A 15,082-nucleotide genomic window follows, 5' to 3' on the forward strand; every position below is an offset into this window, starting at 1 on the left:
ATAGAATATTCCAGAAAGATATATGCAAAACTGGTTATTTCTGGAGTGGCTGGGGGATGGAGGAAAGGTGGAAGGGGCTTTTTCACTTAGACGTTTTTGTGAATTTTATATTTTGTTCAAGTATCATCTACTCATTTAAAAAATACATTTAAAATTTTTTTTTAATGAATAAGCAAAAATTCTTGTTGAGCTTGTTAATCTCTGAATATGTTTCAGCAGTGACCAAGATTAAACAGCAGGCCAGACGCTGTGGCTCACGCCTGTAATCCTAGCACTCTGGGAGGAGGATCACTTGGGCTCAGGAGTTTAAGATCAGCCTGAGCAAAATTGAGACCCTGTCTCTACTCAAAATAATAATAAAAAAAAAAGCTAGCTGGGCTTGGTGGTCCACGTGCTTGTAGTCCTAGCTACTTGGGAGGCTAAGGTAGGAGTGTCCAGAAGTTTGAGGTTGCAGTGAGCTATGATCACACCACAGCACTCTAGCCAGGGAGACAAAGTGAGACCCTGTCTCAGGAAAAAAAAAAAAAAAAAGATTAAACAGCAATGATTGCAAAACTTTCAAAGGCGTTGGCTCCATTCTGATCTAGCCTGCCTCTTATTTTCCCACAATGTATCATGTGGCATGTTTTCTTTCAAATATTCAGCAAAGTTAATTTGAAAAAAAAAATCCTGAGAATTTTGTGTCACTTCAAAATAACTGGACATTCTTGAGGTGTGCAAAACCACAGCTGGGAATCACTGAAATACAGATTCTGAGAGTGTTAGGTACATTTAAAAACAATTGCAGAGACCAGTGATGTGTAAATGCACATAAATTCTGTCTGGTTTACTCCAATTCTTTTCCTGGGTTTATTAAATTCAATTACCAGTTACTTGATTATTGGCAAAAATCTCTAAGTTGTAACATAAGGTTGAAACATTAAGTAGATAAATACAGTGAATGGTTAAGGGATTTATTGTAAAAATTTTAAGATAGTATTTTGAAATGAGAGGAAAGCAAACCTCTATTTCCCCATCCCTCTTCAAGAACATATTTATTAATATTGTAGTACCTGGAAACTTTGAATTTTTTTTTTTTTTTTTTTTTTTTGAGACAGAGTCTCACTTTGTTGCCCAGGCTAGAGTGAGTGCCGTGGCGTCAGCCTAGCTCACAGCAACCTCAAACTCCTGAGCTCAAGCGATCCTCCTGTCTCAGCCTCCCGAGTAGCTGGGACTACAGGCATGCGCCACCATGCCCGGCTAATTTTTTCTATATATATTTTTAGCTGTCCATATAATTTCTTTCTATTTTTAGTAGAGATGGGGTCTCGCTCTTGCTCAGGCTGGTCTCGAACTCCTGAGCTCAAACGATCCGCCCACCTCGGCCTCCCAGAGTGCTAGGATTACAGGCGTGAGCCACCGCGCCCGACCAAAACTTTGAATTTTTTAACATTAAAGAAAGGAGGCATGACGTAATGGAAAACACACAGACTGCAGAACCACACAGAGCTGGGTTTGAATCCCAGCTCTGCAAACTGATAAGTTAGGTGACTTCTGACAAGTTATTTGGCTCCTATTGGCTAAACGCCTGCTACATTGCTGTCACTTCGCTTGGTGCTGGACACTGAGCATGGCACAGTCAACGAGGCATAAATGAACTTATGGTTTGGTGGGGAAGATGGACAATTAAATTATAATTAAGTGTGTGAAGGAAAATTAGGAGGAACTATGTTGGGGTGCTAACCTGGTCTAGGGGTCAGAGGCAGCTTCGTAGAGGAGTGGTGTTTAGGATGAGACCTGAGGGATAACACAGACTTAGCCTGATGAAGCAGTTCCTTCCTCTTCAGGTCCTCATTTGTAAAATGGGGATTATGCTAGTTATCTCAGAGAATTTCTCTGGAGTTTTGATAAGTTTTGGTACTTAAAGCATTTAGTACAGCATCTAGCACATAGTAAATGCTCAGTAAATGATAGCTATTGTTATGTGTTCTTGTATAGTCTTCTCTGGGTTGTATATGAGTCAGCCCTCAAAAGTATAAAATTTACAAAGTGGCCCTTCAACCAAATTCTTATGTTTTCTTGCGCATGCTACATGGGAGTGAGAGCGGTGAGTAGACCAAGTGCACATTCTCTTGGCAAAAATGCCTTTGGCTCTTGGCTCAGGGCTGTACGCTCACCTTGACCACGAAGGCATGTCTCCAAGTCTTTTCTGTCACAGGGTTAACATGTTAGATAAGTCAGATCTAAAATTCTGGCCCCCTCAAAGGCTGCTGGGTCTCCCTGTTTAATCAGACATGAAACAAATCGCGTGCTGTGGCAGAGGCGTACAAACACGCTTTAATTACAATATTGTAACACCAATTAGAGATCTATCTAATCGAGGACTCGGCACTTCCTGCTCGGATATTACTCCCATGTTGGGATAATTACTGCTAATTAAGCTTGGAACTAATTAGGCTAAATGATCTCATTTATACCAACAAAGATGACTTCTAGGAGTTCATAAGAAAAACTAGGGTGATTTTATCATTCCTGGACTATTTGGCATTTCACACTGGAAATAAAACACCTTCCCCTGACATCAAGGTGCACAGATGGTTTGTTCCTCTGGAATTCTGGCCCTAAATGGCAGTAGGCTCTTCATTTGTCTACACAGATTCTCCTATACAGCAAAACGGATACTGTAAAAACACTATCCACGCAATCACACTATGCTCTCCCACAAATGACAGTCACAGTCTCAGGAAGGGGCAGCCACTGAGAGTGGTGACAGTGGCAAAGGGAACCCACCCACAGCCTTGCTCAAAGTCGCTTTTGCTCTGCAGTTACATTTAACAGACGTCAGCATTCTTACCACGTCATCACAGCATAGAGTGTGGCACGGGGTTGGGGTGACTTGTCAGGCAGACCTAGGTTTGCGTGAATGACTTATTGTACCTAAGCCTCAGTTTTCCATCTCTAGGGCAGGGAAAACAATGATGCCTCGTGGCATTTCTGTGAGGGCGAAACGGGTAACACATGCAGAAGGCAAGACAGTACTTGGCACACAGCAGCCTTCGATAAGTAATAGGATTTCTTTTCCTTCAAGACACCGTAATACCTACCCCTGAACTAAGCTCCATGTCTTACCCGTCCTGCTACTCTCTTCTGCCCTAGTGCAGGGGAGTGGAGAGAAGCTCGGGACAGGGAGTTAGGGAACCTAGCACTTTCAGGGCATCTCTAACCGGCCCTGTGACTTGAGGAAGTCACTCCTCCTTCCTGAAAAATGACGACATTCACTGCATATAATGAGCCAGGCACGGTGTTGAATGTATTACATGGATTTTCTGACTTAACCTGTACAGCAATACTCCTCGTTTTAGAGAGAAGGAAATTGAGACCTCAACAATTAATAATTTCAAAACAAAACAAGAAAAAAACAAATCCTTACCTCTATTCAATGACAGGTCAGGAATTGAACCCAAGTATCACTCCAAAGCCTAACTTCTTAATCACTGTCACACTGAATACCAACCCCTCCCCCAAACCATTTGTACCTGAAGGAACTGGAAATAACATCTCCAAAGTCCCTTCTGCCTCTGAGCCTCTGGTTCTGTCTTATAGGGTGAGCCTCTCAGCTGTATTCGCAGCCAGCAAAATTCATTTACTGTGAAGTCTGCCTTGTGTGTCTAATACAAGCTCCATCCCATGGAGAGTAAGATACTCCCCGCAACACAAACACCCTGACAAATTAATCTAATAAGACACTCCAAAAATACCTGGGTACACAAACACAGGCACATACACACATACACATACACACACATGCACACACACAAACGCACATACATATTCTTTGCTGGATTGTTCCATCGGCGGAAACCAAAACCAATAAACAAAGCCCCAGCTTCTGTTCTTAAATATTACAGAGGATTGAAATTTTCAACCTGTGAACTTTTCCTTCTAAAGAGATGTTAAGGTGACCATAGGTGAGTGGGCCACCTATAGTCACCTCAGGTCAAGAGTTTCCTCTACCACCGGGGCTGCCTCTTGTCCTTGAAGTGATTTCTATTGATGCTGGGATGGAAACACATTGGTCACTAGGCTTTCTCTGCAAAGGAGATTGCTCTAAATCTGGCCCCTAATCTTATATACCCCACTAGAATGTAAAGTCTAGGAGGACACAGTTGTTTTGTAAGGTGTTTTATCTCCTATACCCAGAACACAGCATGGCATATAGGAGATGCTCAGTAAATATATGTGGAACAAACAAATAGAGAAAATGATAGAGTTCTGGGTCCCAGTGCAGGAGTTTGGGGCAAAACCAAGGAAACACGTATACCACTTCAGACATGTGGAAGTCTGGGAAGTTGCATCTTCCCTCCGCTTCCTGTGTTATCTCCTCAGAAGGCAACCTTTAGTAGTTTGGGCTTTTCTTTAACTCTTATGTCTGAAGGCTGCCTATAGGCACACCGTGTTCATGTCTCTGATTTCCATCACCCTGGAGACTGTGTAGGAAGATGGGATGCAGGGGAAAGGATGCTTTTTCACCTCTTGAAGAAGAACTCAGGGTCCTCCACATAACCTGGGGAGGGGTGGTGGTAAACTCTACCCCAAATGCCTGGATTTCTAAGTTCCTCCCAACCTAGGAGCTTTGCTTCATTGCAAAGGAGGGTCTCTGTCTGCAGCTAACTCTTTGGAGATTGCAAAACACTGAACCACCCTTGTCTCTGTCTGAAATATATTGCCCAGTGGTGGTGTCAGATGGGTCGCTCACCTGCAAGGTGGAAACATCAGTGATGGTTGGGCAGAAAGCTCAGGGAAAAGGAAGGAAGGATTTGGAAGCAGAAGACTCAAGTCTATGACCAGGCAGCCTCACTTTCTTTCTATATAAAATGGGGATAATAAGAGCAATCCTATCTACCTCAGAGTTGTAAGAACCAAAAAACAAATGCCACAACCAATTGCACATTGCAAATGTCATATAATAGTGATTTATTACATCTTGACCACTGATTGTCTCTAATTATGATGGGACGGGCCTAGGAATGTTTGTGACCCATTATGTCCTCAGGGACACCTAATGGCTCCCAAGGTATATAGCCTAGTGGATGGGAGATGCACACAGGTACCCTGATAACCAAAAGATTGGTTCTGGCTGCTTGTCTAGCAGGATGGCTCAAGAGCCTTAGACCTGGGCAGTGGATAACACGCTTATGGTCATCCTGGCCTCCATACCTTACTTTGGGGGTGGATTTATACGGATGAAGACCAATGGAGCCAACGATTCCTTCCTCATTTTCTACTGGCCACAGGATTGGTTGGTTCCTTACCATTCCCAAGAGCATGAGCAGCCCTGGCAAGTGAGGGACTTAGGGAAAGGCCCTTGGTCACAGGAAACCCCAGTTTGACATATTAGCAGAGCACACTTTTAAGAAATCCTAAAAGAGGGCAGGAAATGGCCTCTTAGAACAGGTCTTAAAACATAATAGGTAATTAATTTAAGAGGATGAAAAAGTGAATAAATAAATGCTTTGGCAAAATTAAGAAACCTTTTATAAGGGGATTCATCATGCAATTCTCCTGATTCTCATTTTGTCTTTTGTATAAAGAGTTTTAATATATCACTTTTATTTCCTTAATACAGCTGAGATCCTCAACTTCCTGTGCTGCTAAGATACGCCAGACAGAGAGATGAGAGCCTCAGTGACTAGGGTGTTGAGAGAAATAGTCTGAACCCCCAAACCACAGCAGAGCATGTCTAAGGGAGAATTTGGATAAGTCAACCAACTCCTCCACTTAACAGATGAAAAAGTCATGGCCCAAAAAGTTTACATGCTGTGCCCAAGTCCATACAACTATGCCCCTTTGAAGAAAGGATGGTGGGATTCCTGCCTGAGAAAACGCACCAGCTTTCCTAATCTGAGGCAAAGGAAACACAAAAGTGCTTTACATCCATTGCTATAGGGGGAAAAAAGTCCATAAAGTTGCCAAAAAGCAATTCCATTTAATGGCATCAGAGAAATCCCCCAGTGAATATGGGACTCTCAGCAATCTAAGACTGACTTCTACAAAGGACAGAGGTGCTAGGAAGTCACCTGAGGCAGAGGATTTAGGGAGCCTATGTCCTGTTTATTCTTTTCCCCCATTTGGACAGAATTATCCACAAATGGGGTTGATTTCTTTAGGACTGTGTATGTCCAGTCAGTCCCCTTAAAGGAATATGGTCATCCCTGAAAATATCATCCAATGTTATTTTTTAAAAAAAATACATATGACTACACATTTTGGGGGCTGAAGGGCTAGAATCTTCCTAGTAAGAACCTCACCTAAAGGCCAAACTTTAAAATTGGTCTTCCTAATTTTTTTTTTTTTTTTTTTTGTGAGACAGTGTCACTCTGTCACTGGGCTAGAGTGCAGTGGCATCATCATAGCTCACTGCAACCTCAAACTCCTGGGATCAAGTGATCCTCCTGCCCTAGCCTCCCAAGTAGCTGGGACTACAGGCATGCACCACAACACCCAGCTAATTTTTCTATTTTTGGTAGAGACAGGGTCTCACTCTTCCTCAGGCTGGTTTTAAACTCCTGACCTCAAGTGATTCTCCCCCCTCAGCCTCCCACAGTGCTAGGATTACAGGCATGAGCCACTGTTTCCAGCCCTGAAAAGTCTTTAAAGCTAGTCTTCCCTGGTGGTTTGAAAGTGGTTCTTCTTTGAAGCTAGGGATCTAATTCACGGTTGTCCTCCACATTGGGGCTTTTGCTCATTCATTGATTTACTTGTTCAGCTGGCACTTATGAGGCTCCCATTCTGAGTTACATTAGGGTAGGCCTTGAGAAGATAGTATCCCTGCAAGAAGGAGTAATTGATCTCTCCTAATTACCTCCTAGCTTCACCCCTGCAGACTAGGTTACCTGTCACTCTTTGTATCTGAGAAGTGTTTTCCTCTGTGGGAGGGTTAAGGAGGGGAAAAATCCTAACTAGTTGGTTTAATGCATCTCATTTTCTTTAGGCAAAGGTCAGATGTCATCCAACTAGATGAAGGAGCTGGGTTGGCAGGCAAATCAGAGGGCAGAAATAGTGGAACCACAGGTGGAGAAATGGTTCCATAATCTTCTAGATGGTAAAGCAAATGTCAGCTATCAAGAAGTCTGGCTCATTCATTCATTCATTCATTCAACAAATATGTGTTGAGCACCTGCCTGGTGCTAGGCATTGTACTAGACACACGGTTATAAGATTAAATAAGGCAACAACCTTATTCTCAAGGATCTCAGGATTTAGAGAAGACATGCACATATGCAAAGTTATGATGAAATGAAATAAGTCTAAAAGAAGTATGTACACAGTGTTAGATGAAGAAAGAAAATGCTAAGTTTTGAGACATTTTTAAGGTAAAGCCAAATGATCTGCAGGAATATTTCTACGTAGAGATTAAGAAGGAGAAATAATTTGATGAGTCCAAGGTTTCTACCTTAGGGGACTGGATGAAAGGTTAGATATTATTTAACTAGGAAAGGGCATACAGAAGATTCAGGCTTTTTGGATGAAAGTGAATGTGTTTTGTTTTGCTCAAGGTGCCCATGAAAGATCAGGGTGGAGGTGTCCATGAGTAACCGAAAAGTGTGTCTGAAACTCAGGAGAGAAGTAAAAAAGAAATACTTTTGAAATAGTTGTTGAAGCTGTGGGAAATCCTAGGGAAAATAAAGGGAACAGTGATTGCAAAATCAGTCAACAATGTTGTGGGGCGGGGGGCAAAGGACTAGGATGAGGAACAGGAGCAAAAGGTAGAGAGTATAAACATATATTAATAAGAATGAGGAAACATGATTCCTGCTCCTAAGATGATACTGCAAAGCTTCCACCCACCCTCCTTTATAGAAACTGCTTTCACCAAGGTCACAAATGGCTTCAAAACGTCAAATCCAAAAGGCACTTTCCGGTCTACATGTTACCTGACTTCTTTGCAGGATTTGCACTGTTGAGTCCTCTAATGCCTCCTGAAGTTCTCTCCCTAACATGGCTTCTGTGACACTATCTTTCAACTCTTCTCACTTCTTACTTTTTCTCAGCTTTTTCTTCTACCTTTTCATGAAATATCTGGGATCCCAGAGTTCCATCCCAACACTTCCTCTTTTTATTCAACGTGCTCTTTCTAGGTGAGTTTCAATGGCTGCTAACAAACAGATGGCTCTCAAACCAATATCTCTAGCCCAGACATCCTGTTGAACATAATATTTGACATACAGAAAGTAAGCAATAAAGGTCTGATGCAACTAACTGGAATTCTAGCTGGATTTTTCCAACTATAAGCTCTGTTAGGCATCACCATCAGGATGTCCCATAGAGTCTTCAGATTCAACATAAAAACTAATCTTCTCATTTGCCTGATCCTTCTTATTTAACTCCTTTTTCCTTCAGAAAATGGCCTCTTTAATATCCAGGTGCCTAAGCCAGAAACCTGAGTCATGACTTAGACTCTTTCCACTCCCTCACTCTCACACTGTCTTGCAGAGTCTACCTCCCAAGTGTTGTTTTTTTGTTTTTTTTTTTTGAGACAGAGTCTCACTCTGTTGCCTGGGCTAGAGTGCTGTGGCATCAGCCTAGCTCACAGCAACCTCAAACTCCTGGGTTCAAGTGATCCTTCTGCCTCAGCCTCCCGAGTAGCTGGGACAATAGGCATGTGCCATAATGCCTGGCTAATTTTTTCTATATGTTTTTAGTTGTCCAGCTAATTTCTTTCTATTTTTAGTAGAGACAGGGTCTCACTCCTGCTCAGGCTGGTCTCGAACTCCTGAGCTCAAACAATCCATCCGCCTCGGCCTCCCAGAGTACTAGGATTACAGGTGTGAGTCACCACGCCCGGCCCTCCCAAGTGTTTTAAACATGTCTCCTCCTCCTTTTTTTCACTGCCACAGGTCCTCTCCACCTTTCACCTTGACACACTGCTAGTTGATATCTCTGTCTTCAGTCTTGCTCTATTCCAAAGTATGGTCAGGATGACCTTACAGGATACAGTTTAAATTCCTTATCATGGGGTAGACCCTTCCTCTTCCTGGCTCCTTGCTCATTTCCTCCTACTCTCTCCAAAAAGAATTATTTTCAAGAAAACAGTTATTTACTAAAAAGGCCTTTAGTTCTTTGATAGCTCCATGACCTTACACATTCTGTTCTCTCTTACTGGGTGTGCTTCCTTTACTTGCCTCCTGTGCCCATTTGTTCACCCAGAAGACTCTGCTAAAGCTCAGTTTAACACTTTTCTCCCTCTCTTGCTTCCCCCAGCTACCTGTTGGTTAGAACCTCCTTCCTCTAGGCTTCCATTAATAATTTTTGTTGCTTTATATAGGACTATTTATTCATCACTATACTACGCAGTATGCTCCCTGAAAGGAAGAAATTTATCTTATGATATCTAGCACAGTGGTAGGTACTCAGGAAATGAATGAATGAATAAGAATAGTAGGAGAAATAGGATAGACAAAAGAAAGTCATGGGAAAAATGTAAGAATGTATACAATGATGCACTTAAAGAAATGCACCTTCTCCTAGAATGCCCAATGATCTGGGCCTAGACAGAATCTGGCCATTCTTCCAAAATATCCTCACATCTTGTTATTTCACTCACTATGTCTTTAGGAATATCTGTGGGGACAGAAGGAAGCAGGTAAGAGAAGGAGATTGCTAATAGTCCTCTTGAATAAGCCCTTCTATTTCAATTAATCCCTTCCTATATTTGAAAAAGAGCAAAAGATTCCACCCAGGTAGGTGTACAGAAATCATGGGCTATTAATTCTTGTTCTGTCTAGATCCAAGTGAAATTAAGAAACTGGTTTCTTTTTGCTTTTTCTTCTAGCAACTTTTGTATTTAGGCATTGCCCAAGTATGAACTTTAATGATAGGAGGGATTTAAGCATTCAAGTAGAAGTTGGACCAAATGGTACATTGTGATTCCTTCTAACTCAGAAACTTTGGGATTCCATGAAGTGAAACATTCTAGGTTTTATCAGTCAACAGGGCATTTGTTAGGAAGGATTTGCTCTGTGAGGTTTTAAAGCCCCTCAAGGCTGTGGAACTACATGTCTTAGGAAATGATTTGACCACAGTGCTTCACCCTAAAGTACTTCAGTCCTATGACAGAACCCTATTGGGAGAAGTAACAAGACTAGGGCCTTCCTGAGAATAAGAGAGTATCCTGGACGTTTCTAAAAAGATGAGGCATTGATTACAGAGATACTTGATATGCAAGGGCTTCCATAAGAAAGGAGGTAGCATGCTTTGTCACAGATAGAGTGCTGTTGTATGAGGTTTGCTAATGTTTGTGCGTGCATGTGAGTTGCAGAGGTATGGCATGCAATTTGAAAGTCTGAATTGTTGGAGCTGCAATGGAATATAAAACTTGAGCAGAAAGGCAGTCAGACCTGCTGGGTCACTAGCAATGCCACCCTGGAAGTAGATAAGGGGGTCTCCTCATTAGAAGGAGGGATAGATTGGTTCCTGAGATTGGAAGGTGGGGGAGGGTTCCTAGGACAAGAACGGATTTAAGCTTCACTGTGCAGGGACACTATTTGCTTTCACGTTGCATGGTCTCGTTATTTCCCTACATATTTTCCTTCAACAGAGTCAGGCATTACTCCTATTGAGGGTCAGTTACCTGCGAAATGTTATATTTTAAAGAGTATTGATTTTTGTGCCATTAATTGTTGAGCATATCTTTTATATTTCTCCTTGCTTTTGCTGAATCAAAAATAAATAAATGGGTTCCACAGAATAGAGAACCAAGAAATAAATCCACACATCTTTAGTGAACTTATCTTCAATAAAGGTGCCAAGAATATACAGTGGGGAAAGGACAGTCTCTTCAATAAATGGTGCGGGGAAAACTGGATATCCATATGCAAAAGAATGAAACTAGACCCTTATCTCTCATCATATACAAAACTCAAATCAAAATGGATTAAAGACTTAAATCTAAGACCTGAAACTATGAAACTACTAAAAGAAAACATTGGGGAAATGCTTCAGGACATTGATCTGGGCAAGGATTTCTTGAGTAACACCCCCAAAGCACAGGTAACCAAAGCGAAATTGGACAAATCGGATCACATCAAGCTAAAAAGCTTCTGTGCAGCAAAAGAAACAATCAACAAAGTGAAGAGACAACCCACAGAATGGGAGAAAATATTTGCAAACTACAAGAGATTAATAACTAGAATATTTAAGGAGATCAAACAACTTGATAGAAAAAATCAAATAATACAATTAAAAAATGGGAAAAGGATCTGAGTAGACATTTCTCAAAAGAAGACACACAAATGGCCAACAGGTATATGAAAAAATGCTGAACATCACTAGTCATCAGAGAAATGAAAATCAAAATTACGAGGTATCACCTCACCCCAGTTAAAACAGTTTTTATCAAAAAGACAGGCAATAACAAATGCTGGCGAGGTGAGAAAGGGAAAACTTGTACCCTGCTGGTGCGGATGTAAATTAGTGCAACCACTATGGAGAACAGTATGATGGTTCCTGACAAAACTGAAAATAGAACCACCAGATGACCCAGCAATCCCACTGCTGGGTATATATCCAAACGATGGGAATTCAGTATATCGAAAAGATATCTGCACTCCCATGTTTATTGCAGCATTATTCACATAGCCAAGATATGGAATCAACGTAAGTGTCTATAAAGGATGAATAGATAAAGAAATTGTGGTACATATACACAATGGAATATTACATAGCCACAAAAAGAGAATAAAATCCTGCCATTTGCAACAACATGGATGAATTGGAGAATATTACGGTAAGTGAAATAAGCCAAGCACAGAAAGACAAATCTCACATGTTCTCACTCATATGTGGGAGCAAAATATTAAAAATAATTGATATCATGGAGACAGTGGAATGACAGTTACCAGAGGCTTGGAAGGGTAGTGGGGAGGGGGCGATAAAGTGGGGATGATTAATGGGTGAAAAATATAGTCAGATAGTTAGAGAGAATGAACAATATTTGATAGCACAACAAAGTAACTATAATCAACAATAAGGTATACTTTAAAATAACTAGAAGTCATTTTAGGAACGTTCCTAACACAAGTGTTAAATGCCTAAGGTGATGGATGCCCCAGTTACCCTGATTTGATTAATTCACATTGTATGCCTGTATCAAAACATCACCTGTACCCTATAAAGATAGACAACTATTATGTACCCATAATAATTAAAAATAAAAAATAAAATTAAAAAAATGAATGGGTTCCATTTTGTCTTTTCCTCCTAAATTTCCCTTAGGCATATACCAGGTATGTATGAAATGTCAACTCAAATAGGATATTTTGGAAATAATTTATCTATGATTGTGAAAAGCAAGCCAGAGCAGAATTCTCTTCCTAAACTTACTGATGATATTACTATTGCAATAGTATCAATAATCTCTATTAAGGAGATTAAAAAAACCAAAACTCTCTTCTGAAAAACTTCACTTGATTTCCCTAATTCTGTACAATCTATGAATTCATCCTTACAAGAAGTCATTACCAAAGCCAATGGGTTTTTTAAAGTCCACTTGTTGGAATTGTATGTGCATATATGTCAGGAGAGGGAGGGTTGGGAAAGGATTGGATTTTTTTTAAAAAACAAGAAAGGAATAAAAGAATACAATATCCCTTCATTAAGAAAAATAAAACTGCAAACAGATAATATCAGTACTGGAGTGATGTCCCTACTGCACACTGGAAGAGGTTCTTGTCCTCCTCTTAGGCTTCCTGACTACTCAGACTCTATTTCCCACAGGGCCCAATTTAACCCTTTTCCCCCCCCAGCTTCTATATGAGATTAGTTAATAAAAGGTGCTTGGTGTAATAACTCACATATCCAGAATCCTGCTATGATTAGCTTCCTCTTAGCATTCCCTTCGTCCTAAATAAATATGGGGTATCTTAAACATAAGAAACACTCGCAGTTTGGCCTATACATAAAAGCCAAAAAGCCAATGAAACCTTAGCTTTAGGGCACATCACTTTCATAGTCTCCTTTGAAGGCCTTGCACCTAAGTAATTTTGAATATTCTTTTTTCAGGAGGGTCCCCCAAATTGAATAAGCGTCAGACCCAAACCCTACAGCCACCCCTGCCTACACATATATTTTGTTCTAACCTCTTTCCCAGTAAGGCCCCAACATCATTTCACCTGACACATACCAACATATATTGGAGGGATAGAGCGACCACACAGTGAAGTTTCTGGCATACTCCTATTCAACTGTTGTGCCCTGCTATCTTAAGAAATGTTTTTATGCCAACCAGATCCTTTGTCTTGATGCTAAATGTCTTGAAGATAATTTTTTTTTTGTTTTTCAGCTCATTTTGGGGGTACAAAAGTTCAGGCTATATATATTGCCCATGCCTCCCCATCCCCCCGAGTCTGAGCTTCAATTGTGTCCATTCCCTAGACAGTGCACATCGCACTCATCATGTAGGTGTGCACCCATCCCCTCTCCCCACCCCATGCCCCCCAGTCAGAACTTCAAGCGTGTCCATTCCCCAGGCAGTACGCATCGCACTCGAAGATAAATTTTTAAAATATACACCCCCTCCCATATCTTTACAACTGTGAGTGCACTGTGCCCTTGATTGTGGGCTCTCAATGAAGATTAATCAAAGGGATAAGAGTTTTAAGAAACTGGTTTGGGATTCTACAGACTAGAAGATGGGAATTGCAAGTATTATGTTGGTTATCTAGAAAAGGGCTAGCCACTGGTGAGAGGATAGGAGCTGAAATGGTTGGATCTAGAGGGAAGGGAATTAAACGTTTACCAGGTACCTACTATGTGCCAAGCAAGAGCTATGAACAAGAGCACGTTACATCTGTGTTGCATGTAATCCTGGGAGACAACCATCCCCATTCCAAATTCTCTAGCAGTTTACTTACAGATGCAATATTTCATTGATTTAAATGAATGTGTAAAAAGGAAGTAAGGTCTATCCCAGGGGATTTGAACTAAGTCTGGGGAATTCTGAATCACAGAATACTCTAGTTTCCAAAGCAGCCAACTTTCTAGGGCACTTGTAATTTAACAGAGATAGTGGTAGAAAGGTGTGCTATCCAACTTTCCTCACGTCTTCACTGTGACCTAGTGAGGACTCACCAGCGGCACTTGGCCGGGCAGAAGGAATGCCCACTGACAATAGCAAGCAATTTGTAAATTCTGTCTCAGGTATATTTTCTTCTGAGATGGATGGTACTAGCAGTCTTCCAAAAAGAATATAAGCCTACTCTAGTACTCACGTATTTATAGTTACACTGTGAAAATAGCAGTAGAAATCCATTGAACAGTTGTATGGGCTTGAGCAAGTGATTTCACCTCTTTAGGCTTGAATTTTCTCATGTATAAAATTAGGAGGTTGGAATAGATGATGGCTAACATCCCTTCAACTCTTAATAGTCCATGATTTAGTCATTGGCAAGTACATTGGGTTATCAACTAAAAAATAACAAGCTGGGTGCGGTGGCTCACACCTGTAATCCTAGCGACTTGGGAGGCTGAGGCGGAGGATCACTGAAGCCCAGGAGTTCAAGGCTGCAGCAAGTTATGATCTATGATCACACCACAGCACTCCAGCCTGGGTGACAGATTGAAACCTTGTCTCAAAAAACAAAACAACAACAACAAAAATCTAAAATAACAAACAAACAAACAAAAAAAAAATCCCATGAGCTTGGTTTTATCATGGCTAAAGGGGTGGGAGAAAACATGGACAAATGTAATTCAAGAAAATCAAGAACAGTGTTTGCCCATTAGAACTTTCGGCAAAGATAGAAATGTTCTCTGTTTGCCCTGTCCAAAATGGTAGCCATTAGCTATATGTGGCTACTGAGTACTTGAAATGAGCCTAGTGTGACTGAAGAACTGAATTTTAAACTTTATTTAATTTTAATTAATTTACCTTTAAAAGGCCACATGTGGATAGTGGTTATCATATTGGGCAGGGCAGATATCAACCTTATTTAAGCCAGACTTCAGGTAGAAAGATAAAAGAACAAGAGAGTGGTTTGAAAACTGTTTCAATGGAAGAATAAAGAGGGCATGGGTTTAATTTAGACGATTTACAAATAGAGCACAA

This window comes from Eulemur rufifrons, chromosome 8 (assembly GCF_041146395.1).
Source record: "Eulemur rufifrons isolate Redbay chromosome 8, OSU_ERuf_1, whole genome shotgun sequence".
NCBI classification, from domain to species: Eukaryota; Metazoa; Chordata; class Mammalia; order Primates; family Lemuridae; genus Eulemur; species Eulemur rufifrons.